This window comes from Euprymna scolopes, chromosome 12, assembly GCF_053919585.1.
Source record: "Euprymna scolopes isolate OS-2025 chromosome 12, ASM5391958v1, whole genome shotgun sequence".
NCBI classification, from domain to species: domain Eukaryota; kingdom Metazoa; phylum Mollusca; class Cephalopoda; order Sepiida; family Sepiolidae; genus Euprymna; species Euprymna scolopes.
In genome coordinates, this window is record NC_136493.1 from 150,490,771 (window position 1) to 150,509,491 (window position 18,721).

General features: G+C 33.2%; 1 protein-coding gene across 7 annotated transcripts in view; it reads right to left on the reverse strand.

Moving 5' to 3' along the window:
* The window catches only part of LOC145291542 (uncharacterized), a 459,128-nt gene extending 440,985 nt beyond the window's left edge, over positions 1-18,143 (reverse strand). For 2 of the 7 annotated variants that reach the window (XM_080137547.1, XM_080137549.1), the window contains exon 1: positions 17,155-18,141. The gene's annotated coding sequence lies outside the window, so the exon portion shown is untranslated. Of the gene's footprint in view, positions 1-17,154 lie in introns of all 7 variants that reach the window. The other 5 variants (XM_080137554.1, XM_080137553.1, XM_080137550.1 and 2 more) reach the window with 5 other exon arrangements.
* Positions 18,144-18,721: the final 578 nt, after the last annotated feature.

Here is an 18,721-nt window from a genome sequence, read left to right on the forward strand (position 1 = left end):
ATAAACAAACCAATAAAAGATGAAAAACAACAACTAATAAAGATGAGAATAATAGTCGGAAATAAAATAAATTAATATATATAATGCTCATCTCAAAAATGAATTCCAATTAAGGAATAATATACATGCTTCTCCATCATCTTATGTTTTTGTTCAAACACATTTCGAATAGAGTATCATCAACCAGTGGAGGCTACTTATGATAATCTTATGTCAACCCGCATTTTTGGTTTTGAACTAATAAACCAGGATTTGTTTAATCCCTGAAACTGAGCCGTAACATGTGTATGATACAACTGTAACATGTGTATGATACTACTGTAACATGTTATCTGTTTCTCATCAACGCAAGTTGTTGGAAATGTGCTTGCCAATAGGCTTGATGACAACAGTTCACGAAAGGAGAAAACAAAGCAAAAATAACTTGAGAAATTATTGTTTCATCAAACAATTTTGCTCATTTGTATCCATCTACATTTGATGAGGGAAAAAGTAAAAGTGATACGCATTATTGCACCTGTGCCATGTTTTTCTGTTACAAGAGATATTTATGTGCCTTGTTACAAGGTGCGATTATAAAGATGTTGCATGCTGGAACTATTATAATAATGCATTATGAATGGAGAGCTCTGTCATGGGAGCTACTGCGATAATTTTTTGACATAAAAAAAATGTAAAGTTGAAACATTTCTTTAGAAGATCAAAAGAAAAATGTTATTCATTCAGAATAGATTTTTTACTGTTTTATTCTTAAGAATAAAACATACAAAATCTATTTTTTACTGTGTTTTAATCTTAAGAATAAAACACAGTAAAAAACTGATAGAAGAGTTCTTTGCAAATGATTTGGCGCTTGTGACGTGCAATCTTCAGGCAATATAAAATTTACTGACAGCCTTTGTTGAAGCATCAAAACGATCCGGACTAACAATCAATATCAAGAAAACAGAAGTCCTAATCCAAGAAACCCGAGAAGTTTTCCAAGATGGCACCTCACGGATCGAAGTAGACAAGTTTACCTATTTGGGCAGTACCATCTCCAACAACGGAACTATAGACACAGAAATATCAAAAAAGAATTCAACCTGCAGCTTCAGCATTTGGAAAACTGTGGGGCGAGAGAGGAATCCATGTGAAAACGAAGATAAAAGTTTACAGAGGGATTATAATTCCAGTGCTTCTGTACAGCTCGGAAACATGGACCCTTTGCAGACAGCACATAAAAAGACTTTAAAAAGGTACAACAGAGACATTTTCACCAACTAATGAACATCTTGTGGAAAGACCGTGTATTGAATTTCAAAGTCCTGAAAAGAGCAAGAACGTGCAGTGTTGGAGAAATGATCACCACATGTCAGCTAAGGTGGACGAGACATGTCATACGTATAGAGAGTAGCAGACTACCAAAAGATATTTTCTACAGGGAGCTAAAGGCGCAAGGAAAGCTGGAACACCACGTCTACACTACAAAGACATGTTCAGGAGATATCTAAAGAACATCAATGAGTACAATAACTGGAGAGAGAAAAGGCTGGATATCGTGTGTCTTGGAAGAAAGTGGTGGCTGGCACAGTAGATGCTGTTAGAAAAAGAAATGTATAGTTGTGGACAAACAAGAAAATGTGCACGTGGGAGCGAGTACCTCCACCTGCTGAGGCAGCCTACATACATGTTAGTTAGAGTAAGACTAAGAGAGCGATTGGGTTGGCATTACATTTATGTCACAGGTGTTAATCCACTCCATGTCAATGTCAAAATACGACGGACTGCTACTGCTACTAATGATAATGATGCGTGTCTGTGAGTACAACACGGACGACACAGCAGGAACAAATGTCCCAAAACTATTACTGCCCATGTTGAAGATAATTGGACAAAAATTATTCTTTGTTTGGATCTTTTTGTATGAGAGCTTGGACAAAAAGTACTTCCAAAAAAATATGAGTGGTAGTAAAAAACGTTTTATCACTAAAGATATTTTTTTAATGGAATCACTCCAGACAAGACATGAAGTTACTTAATGTAAGAAGCTTAAAAAATACTATCATGGTCAAAAACTAGCCAACAATAAGTGTTATATGGATATATTCGGACTCAGAAAGCAGCAATTTTCCCCCCTTTGCCATAAAATCGCTCATGGAATGTGGAGATTAAAATATGTATAAGGAAAGCAAGAATTATGAGGCTGCCATAAGTGAACCCAGGGTCGACTATCTACAACCCACAAATGATAGAATCCAGTCGTGCTATTAAGTATTTGCGAAAAAAGATCACTTCTTTTAATTTTAATTCAAGATATGTGCAGCCGTGGTCAAGTATGTGTGCGCTCACTTCACACGACTAACAAATTTTGCTTTTGGCAATTTTTCCATTTGTGGCAAGATCTTCTACAAAATGTTCTTGGCCTATTTTTGGTCGTCGTAATGTGTCAAGTTAGGAGGAGGTTTTCCAAAATACAGAATAAACTTCACTATGGAATGGTGGACAGCTGTGTGAGGCAGAAACATAAGGAAATGATGTTTTTGTGTAAATATTCTATGACATGAATAGATTCCATCGTTTCAAGCAAACCACACCAAAGAAATAGTTTACTTTTCTTCTATTCTTACTAAAAACCAAACAAAATTTCCATGAACAAAGTTTCTTTCTGAGAACATCCTGCCTGTATAACAAGATACCAAAAAGATTCAAAGTTGATATTATTGTGCCACAAAAGGAAAGACTTTGTTGTTTTATGGATATTATGTTTTATGGCATATTATGTTTTATGACATTATGTTTTATGGCATATTATGTTTTATGGCATATTGTTTTATGACATATTATGTTTTATGGCCTATTATGTTTTATGACATATGTTTTATGGATATTATGTTTTATGACATATTATGTTTTATGGCATATAATGTTTTATGACATATTATGTTTTATGACATATGTTTTATGGCATACTATGTTTTATGGCATATTATGTTTTATGACATATGTTTTATGGTATACTATGTTTTATGGCATATTATGTTTTATGACATATTATGTTTTATGACATATTATGTTTTATGACATATGTTTTGTGACATGTTTTATGGATATTATGTTTTATGACATATTATGTTTTATGCCATACTATGTTTTATGGCATATGTTTTATGGATATTATGTTTTATGACATATTGTTTTATGACATACTATGTTTTATGGCATACTATGTTTTATGGCATACTATGTTTTATGGCATATTATGTTTTATGACATATGTTTTATGGCATACTATGTTTTATGGCATATTATGTTTTATGACATATGTTTCATGGCATATGTTTCATGGCATATGTTTTATGGCATACTATGTTTTATGGCACACTATGTTTTATGGCATACTATGTTTTATGGCATACTATGTTTTATGGCATATTATGTTTTATGGCATACTATGTTTTATGACATTATGTTTCATGACATATGTTTTATGACATGTTTTTTTTAATTATTTAATACTGAATCGAGTAATCTTAGAAAAGTTTTTATGTTTCAAGTTTTCAAATATTTATTCATGGTGTTTGGTTTGATTGTTTTATAGGGGAAAATTATTATTTTTGTTTTTGACTTTGCAGAACATGATTGAGTTTTGCAAAATGAAAGGAAAATAACAACATTAACGTTTGAATTTTAGGCTAGGAAACCAGTACCTTCAGACAGCCTGATCTAGTAGCACCAGTAAAACAATGAACCTTCTCTTTTTGCTAGGGGCACAAATAAACAAACTCATAACCAGTGTCACCTGGTTGGAGAGGGTCGGAGGTTTTGGAAGGAGTCAGAATTGGACTTGTAAGAATGGTAGGAGTAGGGTAGAACGTTTTTTTTTTATGTCCAAAGAATCAAGAAATTGTCTGAAGACTCCTTATTTTGATAAGGTGTTCGAGTCAGACTTTATATTTTCCAACTCTACAACCCTGCTCACCATGTTTTTATTTGCATGATGGTCATTTATTAAGAATCAAATGTCAAGTAATCCTCCACTTTATAATAAATAGCAATGTGTGTGTGTATATATATATATATATATATATATATATATATATATATATATATATATACTAGCCTGGGTGCCCAGCAATGCCCCCAGGTGTTTGGAGGTGTGTGTTGAAAAAAAAAAAAAAAGTTGTAGCAGGCAAGCAGACTCGAACCCATGACGCGAATGTGGAAAAGAAAATGAAAGAAAATCTGACGTTTTACCACTACTCCATGACGCGACCGGAATTTCGGAACGTGAAAATTAAGCAAAGTCAATCCAACCGATACAATGACTTACAAAAATAGCTTGCAAAAAATCGACCTCTCCTTGTAGAAAACTGTCCAGTTGAGGGTGAAGGAATTAATGTTTTTGGCCAATTTTTCAATATATGTCATCCGAAACATTGAGCTTCAAAATGATACCAATCTTGTGAAAATCCGTCGCCTCTGTCAAAAGTTTTAGGCAGACATACATACATACATACATACATACATTTAAACAGACAGGTGAAATTTATATTATAGATAAAAACAAATTTATGACAGTGGACATGCTTATGTTTCAAACAAATGGTCGATTAAAACCAGAAGTCCTTGTCAGGCGATTTAAATGTTTTTTTTTTTTTTTCCGCAGAAGAAAAAGTTCTCAAACTCAAACTTAAATCGCCTGACAAGGACTTCTAATTTTAACTGACTATCTGTCCGAAACATTAGCATGTTTAGTGTAACGACCATGTAAATTTGTTCATATTAATAAATATATATCTTGCTCTTTTTTTTATTAAGCACTCTTAATAACCTCGTTAAATTCATTAGTTCTTGAATACCTTTAATCTGGTATATAAATATATATATTTTTTACATACATAAAAAAATATTAAAAATATATATATATAAAAATTCCATCCTGTCAAAGAAGGTGACTTAATGCAGGCATTTGCATACAAAGGAAGAAAACCCTACCACTCAAATAAGTAAATTTGAATACAACAGTGATGTACCCACGCTGCTACTATAGTTAATACAAAAACAATAACAAATTTAACTTATATATATATATACTAGACTACCCGTGACCCCCCTCCCCGTTGGGTCAGTATGTTATATTAGCTATGGAATCATGTATGAGCATGACACTTGTGACGTAAAGAAAATGTTTTTTTTTTTGACATGACAGAAACATTTCTATAAAAGTATATTAAAATGAAAAATCACAGACGGATCACTCAAACATGAAAAAAAAATCCTCTTTTATTCGTGTAAAGTTACCTATTTTTCAGAATAATCGCTCAAAAATCGAAAATTAAACATGATTTTCCTACGATCGAACGCCGACGAAAGTCATTTAGCAGCAAAAACGCACATAAACCTACCGATGAAAAATATAAGAATGAAAAAACCCATATTGGAATCTTTCAACCAAGTTATAGAAACTTAAAATCTAAAAAAAAAATAATTAATAAAACCTGAAGCAACAAAATAAAACCTAAATAAACAAAATAAAATAAAACTAATATTGAAACAGATTAGTAAATGTGTCAACAAATTCACTATTCTCACACAACTATTTTGTATCTAGAAATGTAAACAAAAAATGAAAAAAGAAGGAAGGAAGGAAAAGGGACAAATAGAGAGTAGTAGTAGTAGTAGTAGTAGTAGTAGTCTTGGCTTTACTACAATTGTTCTTATGTTTGTCAACGGGTTAAAGTTGTTTAGTTGTAAGAAAATAGCGACAGTATAGTTGTAATAAAGAATAGTTGCAAAACACCCCCACTCTTCCCATGTTAAATAATAATTTCGAAATAATAACGGCAATATTTCAGTGCGCAGGTCAAAATCTGCAAAAGAAGCGATTTGTTTTTATTTGTTTACGTTGTTATGGGTTAATGTTTATGCGCGCATGCGTAACCGGATGTCGTAAACTGGAAAGTGGGTTACATCACTCATTACAAGGTCATTTGAGTTTCATAATTATATATATATATATATATATATATATATATATATATATATATATATATATGGCTGAAACTACTGTCAATAATTTTCCCCACTCTTTATCCGTACCTAAATCCAAACGTAGATTCCATGAGCAAAGCTTCTTTCTTAAAACTGCACGCCAGTGGAATTCTCTGCCACTTGCCTGTTTCCCACCTGACTACAACTTGGATGTCTTCAAGTCCAACATAAACAAACTCCTGACAAACCGACACTCTATCAAATCTATAATACTAATGATTACGACAATACTATCTCATTGATTACTGTACACGCAATAACCCTTATCCCTGAGTGGCCTTTGGGCCTTGATAAGTGATGACCCCCATGTAAAAAATATATATATATATACTGCTTTTAAATTACCAAAACAGATTTTCCTGGTAAACAACTGATGATCCTAAAAAATTAAGATTAGCATAAATTCTTAGAATCAAACTAGTGTACTGATTGAAAAGGTTAATTGATTTATAAGAAAGTGAACTTTCCAACGAAGGTCTTGTGACTAAAAGTGTATTTTTTATATAGTTCTAAAGGTTGAAAAATTTTCCAAGACTGTATCCGTTCCGTCACACAAACGTATGTCTAATAAAAGGAGAATGCAAATCTATTTTCATAATCAGATGTCTTCTTTCTTTTTCTTCCTTTCTTTCTGTACCGATTTATACGTTTTTTCTTTGCCTTTCTTTTTTAATACTTTCTATTCTACTCTTTTTGTTTGTTTTAAGTGAGCAACGATTGTTCTCTGTCAATTTTTAAAGGAAGGGTAACTTTTTCATAACTTTAACATGTCTTGAATATCCGGCGTCATTTCCCCCCCCCCCCATGTCTAGCTGCCAATTACCTCCCAATAATCCAAGGAAGGGAAAAAATTTACATCAAGGTTGGTGGTCTTTTTCTCTTTAGGCCATCAGAAATAACCCGTATTTTTTTAAAACTCGCGATAGTTCAGTCCTATGCTATTGAAATGAAAGCATTAGAAAACTTATATTGAAAAGCAAATTAGCAATCCAGACAGCCCCCGTCAAATCTTCCACTCTAAATAAAAAGTCTAAGGTAGGTGTTTGTTTTTTATGTCATCAGAAATTATAACAGTGATTAAAAATTAAATGATTTTATAGACTAGTGTAAACACTGATGAAGCATATTTTTCCGACATTCCTGACTAGAGTATTATGTTACTTAATTATGTTTTTTTAACAACAAATTAATAAAATCCACCTCGTCCCAAATGTGATTCTATTTTTTTAGGCGATTACGTGCGTGAACACCCTGAAAACTGATGTAAAAAAAAAAAAAAAAAAAAAAAAAAAAACACACATACAATTATTTCATAATGCGAAATAAGTTTTACATACAAATTTAACATAAAACAATCCCCATTTTCGGACAATTATAGCATTTTAAGGCAGTTAACTATTTTTGTTTTTCTTTAGTGGGGGTGCTATGGGATATCAATTCTGTGCGTTTATTTTGGAAGTTGCAATCTACTTTTTACTACAATTACGTATGGTAGTTGGACTTAGGGTTAGTAGAAAAAAAAATGTTAAGTTTCCTAAAATGTTATAATGGGGTAAAGAAAACTTTAATTTTAAAATAATTGTTTTCGTGTTTTTCTTTTTCCTGTCATGTTCTCCAAGATGTTCACAAGTAATTGCCAAGGAAAAGTAAAATCGCATTGGGAAAGTGATGTAATAATGGAATTTTAAAAAAAAAATCGCTGTTTTCGGTCGGGCAAATGAAATGTGTGGAGTCGTAGTATTTGCGTAAAGTGGCGAATTCGTAAAATGGGTGTGGTTCGGATTGACTAATCAAAATAGAGAATATTTATCAACCAATCAGTGAAGTCGATCATTAAGGTCAAGGATAAACTTAGATATTGCAGGGGAAAGAAAAGAAAGTAAAAGAAAAGAAAACAGGAAAAAGAAAAGAAAAAGAAAAATGATTTCTGAAGGAAACCGAGAGAGATGCAATACAAAACATAAAGTATTCCGTACTATGGGCTTTCAGGTCAGCATCAAATTGTATATTTATAAATAAAATTCAATTTTCAACGCGTTAAAGATGCCTTAAATAATGTGATGCTCCAAAGAGTAAATGTGGTATTGTGGTGATTGCAATGATTCTAGCTAAAAGTAAAAATATAATTAATATAATTATATTATATAATATAATTATAAAATAGACATTTCCCCACATTTTTCATGGATTTGCGCCTAATATTTTACAATGTACTATTTTTGTACCTTATAGTAAGTAAATAATTCAAAGTGTATTGTTTGCAGGAGGCCCTCGTGCCCCTCGTCCCAGTCATGATCTCCTCCTTTCGGAGTGGAGGGGGGGTTATTGTTAAATTCTTGCCGATCTGCACACATTAGAAAATGTCGACATTATCATTGCTATTTTTGCATTCATCTGAAATTGCGCGATTATTTTGGAGGGAGAGTTTAACTCCCACTATGAACTGATCTTGTGTCTGACTTTTCCGTTATGGTAAAAAAATTACATGGTCTTCAGATGGCATCAAAGTGTAACACCTGTTCTGATCTCTGCCAAAAAAAGGAGCAATCTTTCTTGATTGGGGACTTTTAAAAAAATGTTTAATTTGTCCCAATCCAGAGTGTTCCTTGGGGGGGGGGCTTGTGTCACATCCCCAGTTCTCGTGAGTGCGGAGGGTATAGTAGGGACAAATATTATCAATAACATGCCCCTCACCAAAGCGAGGAGATCATGCCTGTGACGAGGGCATCTGAGCTGCTGCATCTACCACTAGTTTCTCCCTCTTGAATAGAGTCCAAAAAGGAGTCTTCAATCTAATAGGTCCCACTTTGACAACTAAGCTCCAACTCCTGTCCCATCACCGCAATGTTGCATCTCTGTGTCTGTTTTACTAGTATTTACTAGTAATGGAATGTGTTCTGATGAACTCCTTGCACTTGTGCCCCCCCTCAATGTACATATCCCCAACAAACCTGCTTAGCAACAAAATCACACCCCTTCACTGTTGAGGTCCTTAAATGCCAGAAAGCTTTCTACTATGTTTCTTCCCTTGAACAGCTAGACTTTGGAATTCCCTTCCTACTACCTGCTTTCCTGACTACTGATATGCAGAAGTTTAAATGTAACGTAAACCATCATCTTGTTAATCTTTCCTAGGCATGGTCCCAATTAGTAAACCCTTACGTCCAAGTAGCGATATGCCTTGTTTGGGGTGAACGTGAGTAAAAAAAAAAAGAAATACAAACAGTCCCGGCTGTATGACATTAACTGACGAATTAAAAAAAAATAAATAAAAAATAAAATTTGATTTATTTATTTTTTTTATTATTCAATTTTCACCCCAAATAAGGCAAATGCCAGTTTGAAGTAGGGGGCCACTACCGGGGACATAATTTGCAGGGGCATTATGGAGGGAGATGAGTAGAAAGATGTTTGTTCACATTACACTTGAACTTCTGCATATCAGTACAGTTGGGAAAGCAGAATCCCGGAAGGGAGTTCCAAAGACTTGCAGTTCTGGGGAAGAAACTATTGGGGTAAAAGGCTTTCTTACCCCTAGGGATCTCTACTGTGAAGGGGTGAGACTTAGCTTCGGGTTTGTAGGGGGTAGTCACGTCGAGGGAGTACAAGTGCTTGTAGTTCGTCAGAGCATTCACCATTAAAGTATTTGTAGAACAGGCAGAGGGATGCAACATTTCGTCGATGGGACAGAGGCTGGAGCCTATCAGGTTGGTGACTCTCTTTTGAACCCTGTCCAGGAGTGAGAGACAACTAGCAGATGCACCAGCCCAAATGTGACAACAGTATTCCATACATGGGCGAAAAGTGGCCTTATAGAGGTACAGGATACTTTCAGGCATAAGTAGTTTTCTAGCACAGTAGAGAGAGCCTACCTTCTTTGCAGAAGCCTTGGCAATGCTCTCAATGTATATATTCCAGTTCATGTTTCTTGTAAATGTTAGGCCAAGGAGTTTAAAAGAAGTACTTTCAGGTAATGCGTTCTTGGCCATTGCTATTGGTGGTAGAGAAGGTTTCTTGTAATTATTGAAGGAAACAAGCTTGGCAGCATTGAATGTGACCATCCATTTTTGTCCCCATTCCACTACAGATCGGAGATCATCCTCTAATGTTTCTGCCATTTCCTTAGATATGTGTTCATTTGTTTTCCCCTCATGCTTGTTATAGAGAGTGGTGTCATCGGCAAATATACCCATCTCCGAAACAATTTTATCAGGGAGGTCATTTATTTATATATAATTTACGCCCAGTGTCGACCGGGTGTCTTGTACAGAGATTCAATATGTACTTATCTCCTCGCGAGAGCAAAGTTAGACACAAGGTCGACTTTTTTATGTAGAGAATATACAGTCCCCCCCATATGAACATTCTGAATGAGACAAAAATTAAAATTACCCAAATCAAAATGCAAGTCTTGAATTAAACTTAATTTTTAAAAAAATACAGAAAAATCTTTATGATGTATGGTTACAATTGTTGGAGATTTTAATAGTAAACCGTAACCATTACAAGGCTGATTTTCATCTTGGTAGTTTCAATTGAGTCGTCTCCCTTTATTTATTATAAATGGCGGATCAAGATACGACGTTATCGCTTTCTCAGAAAATCTGATTTTCTTAGTTAAAAAAAAAAAATACTTGACCGATTTACGTGATTTTTGGAATATGAGATTTTCGTTCGCTCCGTGACGGATACGTACATCATAAAGTGTTTTGTTTATTTTTATTTATTTGTTATTTAATTCGATTGAACTTGCGCCGATTTCTTCTCCCCTGACCGTGAACAGAACAGATAATCCTGGATAGTGTGTGTGTGCGTGTTTTATCCACGCATAAAAATGTAAGAAAACAAAAACTGTTCATTTGTAGCATAGGGACGATATAAATATCTCACTTGATCATCCGAATGATGCTACTGCTTGCTCGCCCAAAAATGAGATAAAATTAGTTTTAAACGAAACACGCGTTCCCCGGCTATTGGAAGAGAATCGTTCATTTAACTGAAATTTGAAAAAATAATAAAATAAATTCATTCGACTTTCTTTTTTTCTTTTTTTGCGTTGTAAATCTGTTTTTTTTTTTTTTTTTTTTTTTGTTCCCCCACCCCCAGTTAAATGAACGATTCTCTTCCAATAGCCGGGGAACGCGTGTTTCGTTTCATATGTCCGACGTTTTATATTTCGCAATTTTGACTTACCAGGTGATTTCGGCCATTATTTTTTTCCGAACGCTCTCGGTCAAAATAGCCTGTATTTGTTATCATGAAATAAAATTGTAAGGATCAAGCGACTCTAAAACGATCGCGGTTGCTTATTTTCACCTGAAAAAAAATTGGGGGTCGTTCGAAAAAATCTGGGGTTGCTTACTTTTTACCTGGCAACCACGGGTCGATGTAATTTACCTAGAAAATTTAAACCCTAACCGGTTTCTTGTTGAATGTGAATAATCAATGTTCGTTGTTTTTCTAGTTGCTTTTGGAAAAGTCTGGGGTCACTTCTTACCGGATCCAATTGTGTTTTTGAACATATATAGATTTGAATTTTGATTTCAATTATTTTTTATGACCGCCATCTTTTTTTAGAATATTTATTCTATAAATTATCGATTAGTTTAAACGTTTTTGTTTTTTTGCTTTTAATTAACCACGTCCCGTTAAACCTTTTTTTTTTTATGATCGTGAAAAAAAAAAGAAAGAATGTTCCCTTTTTTTGTACGTGTATAAAAAGCATAATGAAAAAAAGGATATGGCTGCGGCTGCGATGAAAACATTTTGAATTACTTTCAACAGGTTAAAATTGTAATTCAAAGAAAAAATATATAATTTAAAACTTATTGTACCTACCAGGCATTGTTGCGCGAGAAAGTTCTCCCGTTTATTTCGCTTTTTTTTCTTCCCTTTTTTTATCAAATTATTTTTTAAATATTATATTTTATAAGTTAATTATTACGGTATCGTTTTGTTTATTTACTTATAATTGAATTCAATTGATATGAAATCATAATTAATTCTGTAATTTATCAATTTACCGGATGTAAATTTCCAAGAGTTTTCATTCTTTTTAGACACCTTAAAAAATGCAATCAATTTATTTCCCATATTTATTTTGTTAACTGCTCTAAAAACGTTAATTTTCTGGATCATTTCATATTAAATCTATATGCGAACCGACCCCCTCCTCCACACACTATAAATTCTAATTTTTTCAAGGTGTTGTAATCGCCTAAAAAGGTAGAATCTCATTAGAGTGGGGTTAGTTAAGGGTGACAAAAATGATTTTCAAAAAAAATTAAACAAAAACTATTAACTGAAATTTATTTAGCTTGAATGTTTAATTGTTTATTGTGAATTAATGCATCAATATTTTACTAATTGTGGTTAATTCAGTCACCTAAATTATTCATAGTGAAATGGGTTTTACTAAACAAATAAAAAAAGAATATTGAAATACTAAATTATAGCAAGTTTCATCGTGAAACGCGAAAAATTAAAATTAGGTCGGAAATATATAGCCGGCTAGCTAAAGAAGAACGATAACTCCAGTTCATGACCTTTCCTTAAATTAGACATAAGAGTGCCTCAATGTTTTTGCATATACAAATTACATATTTACTTCCTCCCTGCAAGGGTAAAGTTACGCACACTGTCGTTTTGTTTTGGTTGTTTTTTTTTTTGTTTTTCTTATACTGGGATATTCAGCTCCCCTGCAATGATGGCACAAAAAATTAAAAACTTTTGAGAAAATAGATACTACACTTTGATCTTAGCGCGAATGCCAGTTTTGCTATATTTTTATGTTGAGCATTTTATTTGTTGTTGTTGTTGTTGTTAATTTTGATTAAACCGGTTGTAGTATCTGTTCGGTCTTAAGAAGAAGTATTCTCCCAGAGAATTACTTCCTCTTTCAAATATGATGAAATGTTTATTGGCTTTCGTTCCCTTCTTTCAGATGGGGAATATTTTAGTGAAGGGAATGCCGATCGGGTCCTTTTTGCGACCAAATTAGAATGGCCCTGTTTGAGGGAGATTCTGACCTTGCGTTCTAACCTTGCTTGTATAGAAAATACAATTCCAAACAAATCCGGTATTTTAAACTCGAGTGTTATGTGATTCTCACGGGCTCCTCCGTCTTGTGTCTAACTTTGCCTTGCTAGCCACTGGGAAGGTGAGTAAATAGCAGACATTATTAGTAAAGGGTATGTTATTTTCCTAAGCATTATATCCTCCTTTCGGTGAGAATGTCGACGGAACCGTCCAGTTTTTAACAGCGGCAGGAAAGGGGAATTGGGGGATGAGAATTACTCGAGTGTCTAACTTTACCTCGATGGATTACAGACAACAAACACGGCTTTTTAAAACGAGTGTTGTTAGTGTTGTTCTGTATGTCCACCTCCACCTCCCAAGCATCACTTCCTCCTTATCTCTAACTTTGCAAGAATGCAAGTAAATAGCAAACATTATTAGTGAATGTGCCTGGAAAACTAATAAATTAGTTGCTTATTTAAAACGAGATGCTTTCGAAAAATAGTGCCCCCCCCTTCGGTGTATATACGCACAAAAGAGCCTATAATACTTGCCTTCGGTTGGTAAACTTAGTAAACATTATTATTAACACCATAAATCACTTACAAAGAAATACAGTTTGGAAAATCAATTTAGTTTGGTTAGTTGTGACCTATTTGCGTTAAAAAAATATTTCATAGAAGTTATAAGGGTACTCATGCACTTTTGTTACCGTGCTGAAATAATAACGTTATTATTTAGAAGGCCATTCTTAATATAGGGAGGAGAGGATGTTTCTATTCTCTACTTGCACTTAACAATTTAATAATAATAAAAAAAGATATCGTAAAACTCGAATTTAACTTGAAAATACTATTTTATAAAAATAGCGCGGTAACAAAAGTGCATAAGCACCGTTATAAGTATTTTATTTTAAGTTTTTTAATTATTGGTTGTGAGTAAAGTAATAAGGTATCACTCTCGGACTTTTTTTTTTTTTTTTTACAGGAAGTAAGGTACCGGGCAATGTATTGGACCGTCAATAACTATGGAAATTAAAATACCTATAGCTTCTATCAAATATTATTTTCGATTAAACAGAAATAGACTATTTGGTGGCAATTATTCCGAATTGATATCTGTAAGCTGTCAGAGACTGTTTCTTTCGTACCAAGCAAGCAGTCATGATTAAAAAAAAATCGTATAATCTTTTTGCAGATAAAATTTTATTAATTTTATAATTAAAATTTTTCTGATGTTATTTTTTTAATGAAAATTAAACATGGAATTATTATTATTATTATGGATTTTTTTTTTTTTTTTTTTTTTTGAAAACCACAGAATAATTCGAATAAAAACTTGATTTCTTTTTCGTGTGTAACCTTTTATATTGGTTTGAAATCGTCTAAATTAAACATAAAACGTTGTTTGGTACAAGAAAAAAAAACAAAGTCGAACTGATGGCATCCTTGCGGTTATATGAATTCGGAATAGGCGCCATCAAAATTATGGTTTTTTTGCTTTCTGTATTTCCTTTAAAACATTTATGTTGCTAAAGGTACCAAAAACACTAATTGAATTGGCAATTTAAAGGTTGCAAAACCACTTTCAACTTGTCACGAAAGAATTACTGGCGACCATTTTTCTTGTCCTAATAATAATGATGAATACGAAAAATATGTCCGACACAATGTTTACGTCGTAGACTGACATTCAAAAGTGGTTTTGAAGCGTTTAAATTATAGACTACAAAGGCATTTATTTACAAAAGTCAAGTATTGAGGTTCACTGGTTCTTCATCTGTGCTCAACCAAAGTAAATACCAATATTATTGAAAATTGGCATTACTGTTTTTGGTAAACTCCTTAAACCTCTAATCTATAATTACATTTTAAAACAGATTAGCAGTTACGAAATGAAAACAAAAACAATTATCAGTTTTATATTATTTAGTTTTATTAAATTTCAACTCTTAAAAGTCGGGTTTGACTTTTTCTACGCTATTAAAACATACATCACTTATTAAAAACGGCAATCACAATATGAGCTGTGGCAAAAACTTAACTACAAATAAAATGAATGGTCTTGTTTAAAATCGATAATTTTTCAAATATTTTAATTAAAATAAGAAAAGGCAAAAATAATTTTGTATTGTCGATAAAATGAGGGATCGGTTTAATACACAATCATTGTTAGAAATTGATCCCCCATGTATATTTTGTAGTCGTGCAAAAAACGAAAGGATATTGGATTCATCATATTATTTTAATTAAAGTAAAAACATATTTAAGTATAGGCTTTTAAATTATATATGAATAAATTTTAATAAATTAATATTCACTATAAATCATTTATTTTCTGTCCATTTTTCGATAAACCTGATTATTCGATTGATGCGTATTTCAGAGCCTACAAAAATTGATTATCTGCCCTAAAATTGCTAAAGTGGCTTGGAACTGAGGGATTATTTTACGTTAAATTTATACGCGAAAGTGATCACCCACACTAAATTCTAAAATAATTGCACCATAATTATTTTTACCCCTCTTCTTTCCGTCGGGTTCCTATTTACAATGCCTCCCCACGGAACAGAGTTAGACACCAGGGTCGTTTTTTAACGTGGAGAAAAAGAAACAAAAATAAAAATTATCTCAGTCGTGAAGGATTTCTCCTCCACTGAGAGAGACCAAGAAATTGAAGTGCAGACTGCAGCTCAGCTGCAGCATCTGAAGAACAGATACTACATTTTGATCTTGGATCGAAGGCCAAGCCGTCAGGTTATGAAGGATGTAAACAAACAAAAAAAAAATCTCATTAAAGGTGGGGTGGGCGGGTGGGGTATCTGAAAGTGTTAATTTACAATAATACAATTAAAACATATAAACAATTTGTCAGTTTAGCATCCCCAAACAAATTCATTGTTCGCATTAAAAAAAAACTTCTGCTCGGAAAGGGTTAACAAAGCCCCACCCTTTCCATGTTAAGAATGGCTTTCTAAATTTGCTTGGGAAGATTAAACTACACAAGCGCCACATAATTCAACATAAACTTTTATATGCAAAAATATATATAAATATATTAAATAAGGTTTCGCTTTTGAAATGTTTTCAGCGAAACTCTTATATATTTTCTAGAATAAATAAGTATGCAACGACGCCACCTTTTTTGAAAGCGGGAAATGAAATATATGATTATACTTTTCTGCAAATTAAAAACAAGGAATGTCAACCAACCAGTGATATATATATTTTTTTAATTCAACGAAGAAGAAAGAAATAAAAAATTCCAACATGAAATTTAAAACCGAACAAAAGCAAAAAAAAAAAAAAATAAATAAATAATAAAAACTGCAAAACAATATCAACAACTGAAATGTACACGTCCAAACAAGTTTCGCACAATTATTAATTATTTATGATTGATAAACAATCATCATCGACTACATATGATGAGATAAATAAAAACAATTCTAAATTCGATCACCATGAGAAATGTGTTTTGTTATGGCTTCGACTACTTTTTAATTGATTGATTGAATCAATTAAAAATAAATATGGGTTTTCGAATTCATTTTAATTTATCTTTTTCGTGCTGTCAATTACGACCAAACTCCTTTTTTTTTTATTTATCTCCTTTTGTTTTTAAGGGCTGATGCGTAATATATATATATATATATATATATATATATATATATATATATATATATCGCCAATTATATGTGGTCTTACGACCTTGTCACTCGGACTTAGGGTTCATGGTAAAAATTATTACTTAACTGACACCCAAAACATTAGAATGGCTCATAAATGAGGGATCATCTTACCTTTAATTTATATAATATATATGGAACTGATTCCCCAATCTAAATTCTAAAACAATCGTTTTCTTTTGTTTGTTCGTTTTTTTCTGGATTTTTTTTTTTTTCGATTTCTTTTTCTTACCAAATTTTTCCCACGTAATCGCCTAAAAATAATAGAATCTCATTTGGAGGAAGGTTAGGCGTGAGTTACTGAAGGTGTTAAACTACAATTTGTGTGTGTGAGCGCGCGTGCGGGCGCTTGCTTTACATATTAGAGTCTTAGACATATATTTACATCATTGTAAATAGCAAGCAAAATATCTTACCTTATTATCGGCAGTGAAATCCAGTGTTTTATTTGTTTTTAAAGAAGAGGTATCGGTATTATTATAATAATATGACAATAATGATGAGAAAGAAGGAGGTCTCCGTGTGCGTGTGTATTAAAAAAAGCCAGACCTGAGAAGCGAGACAGACAGAGCCACAAGCTGGGCTGCTTTGATTACTATAAACAGACAGAGAGAGGGGGGGAGAGAGAGAAAGAGAGAGAGAAGCAGCAGCAGCAGCCGACAAAGTACTTTTTACACACGCACACATAACTTGCCCAGGCCCCTCCTCCAGCCCACAAGGGGTGGTTGATAACAAGGTCCCTATTTACTGGCCTCCCCATGAGCACAAAGTCAGACACAAGGTCGTTTTTAATACGTAGAAAAATCAAACTCCTCAAAATAAACGAGCCGGCACTCTGAATCGAAACAAAAAATAAGCTGTATAGTTCCGTCCGATTGCGAACGCTTTACGCGACTGGCAAAAGCAGCCATCACCTCCAAAAGGTCGAGGTAATACCTAGGATGATAGCCGCTTAAAACCGAACGGATATTACATTTTGATCATAGTTAAAAAGCCGGATAAAAATACATATGTCGGGCGTCCAAACTCATCACAGAAGTGGTTGTTTAAAAAGAAAAAAAAAGTATGACCTCAGCCAACTAATGTGAAAACGCAACAGACGTTGGGTGACCCGAACTGCCTCTCCTTCCTTCACTATTGTTTGAAAGCTACTTAAATATATTTCAAACCGTTGTTATCGTCTTGAAAATGATAATTATTATTGCTAGTATTATTCGTAACGTTTCCGTCGTGGTATTATCCAATCGCTATTTGCTTTACCACGATCAATTTTTAAATTGGAGAAAATCCGGCTTCCGAAAAGGAGGCACTCTCTGGACTAGGACGAAAATAAAAAATTTAAATTGCCTCACTCCAGAAGGATTTCCCTTTCACTAACCAAGAACAGAAAAGATAAAGTGCTTGCTCCTCTAGTCTTCGTTATTACTGTAGATTAACACCCTCCGTTGCCCCCCCCCCGTCTAAAAATGTAGATTTTACTTTTTGGGGTAATTCGATTCCGTATGAACATTCTGAAAAACGTGACGAAAAGAAGAAAAAATATTTTAAAATTTAGAAGAGGGGTTAGTTTCGTATATAAAATGATACTTTATTTTAAGGCCTTTCTAACATTTTGGAGAAAGTTAACGAGATTTTTTAAAACTAATCCTAAGTCCGAGTGGCAGTGTTTTCACCCCAGTAAAAAACAATAAAACTCAGAAATTATCTCACATAGAAAAAAATGGTTAACGCTAAAATAACATGGAAATTAAAGGGTTATCTTGCGTTAAATTTATATACGAAACTAATTTCCTATTCTAAATTTGAAAATAATTTTTTCGTGTGTGTGTAGTTTTTTTTTTAGGGGCGTAGGGTGTTAATCTACAATAATACTCGATCTTCATATTTTTATCCGATAATCATCTGATTAATTTCAAAGTGAGCCCTTTCTTAATAATTCGTTCCGCGTTCCATGTCTTTTTTTAAGCTATCTTGTATATTTGG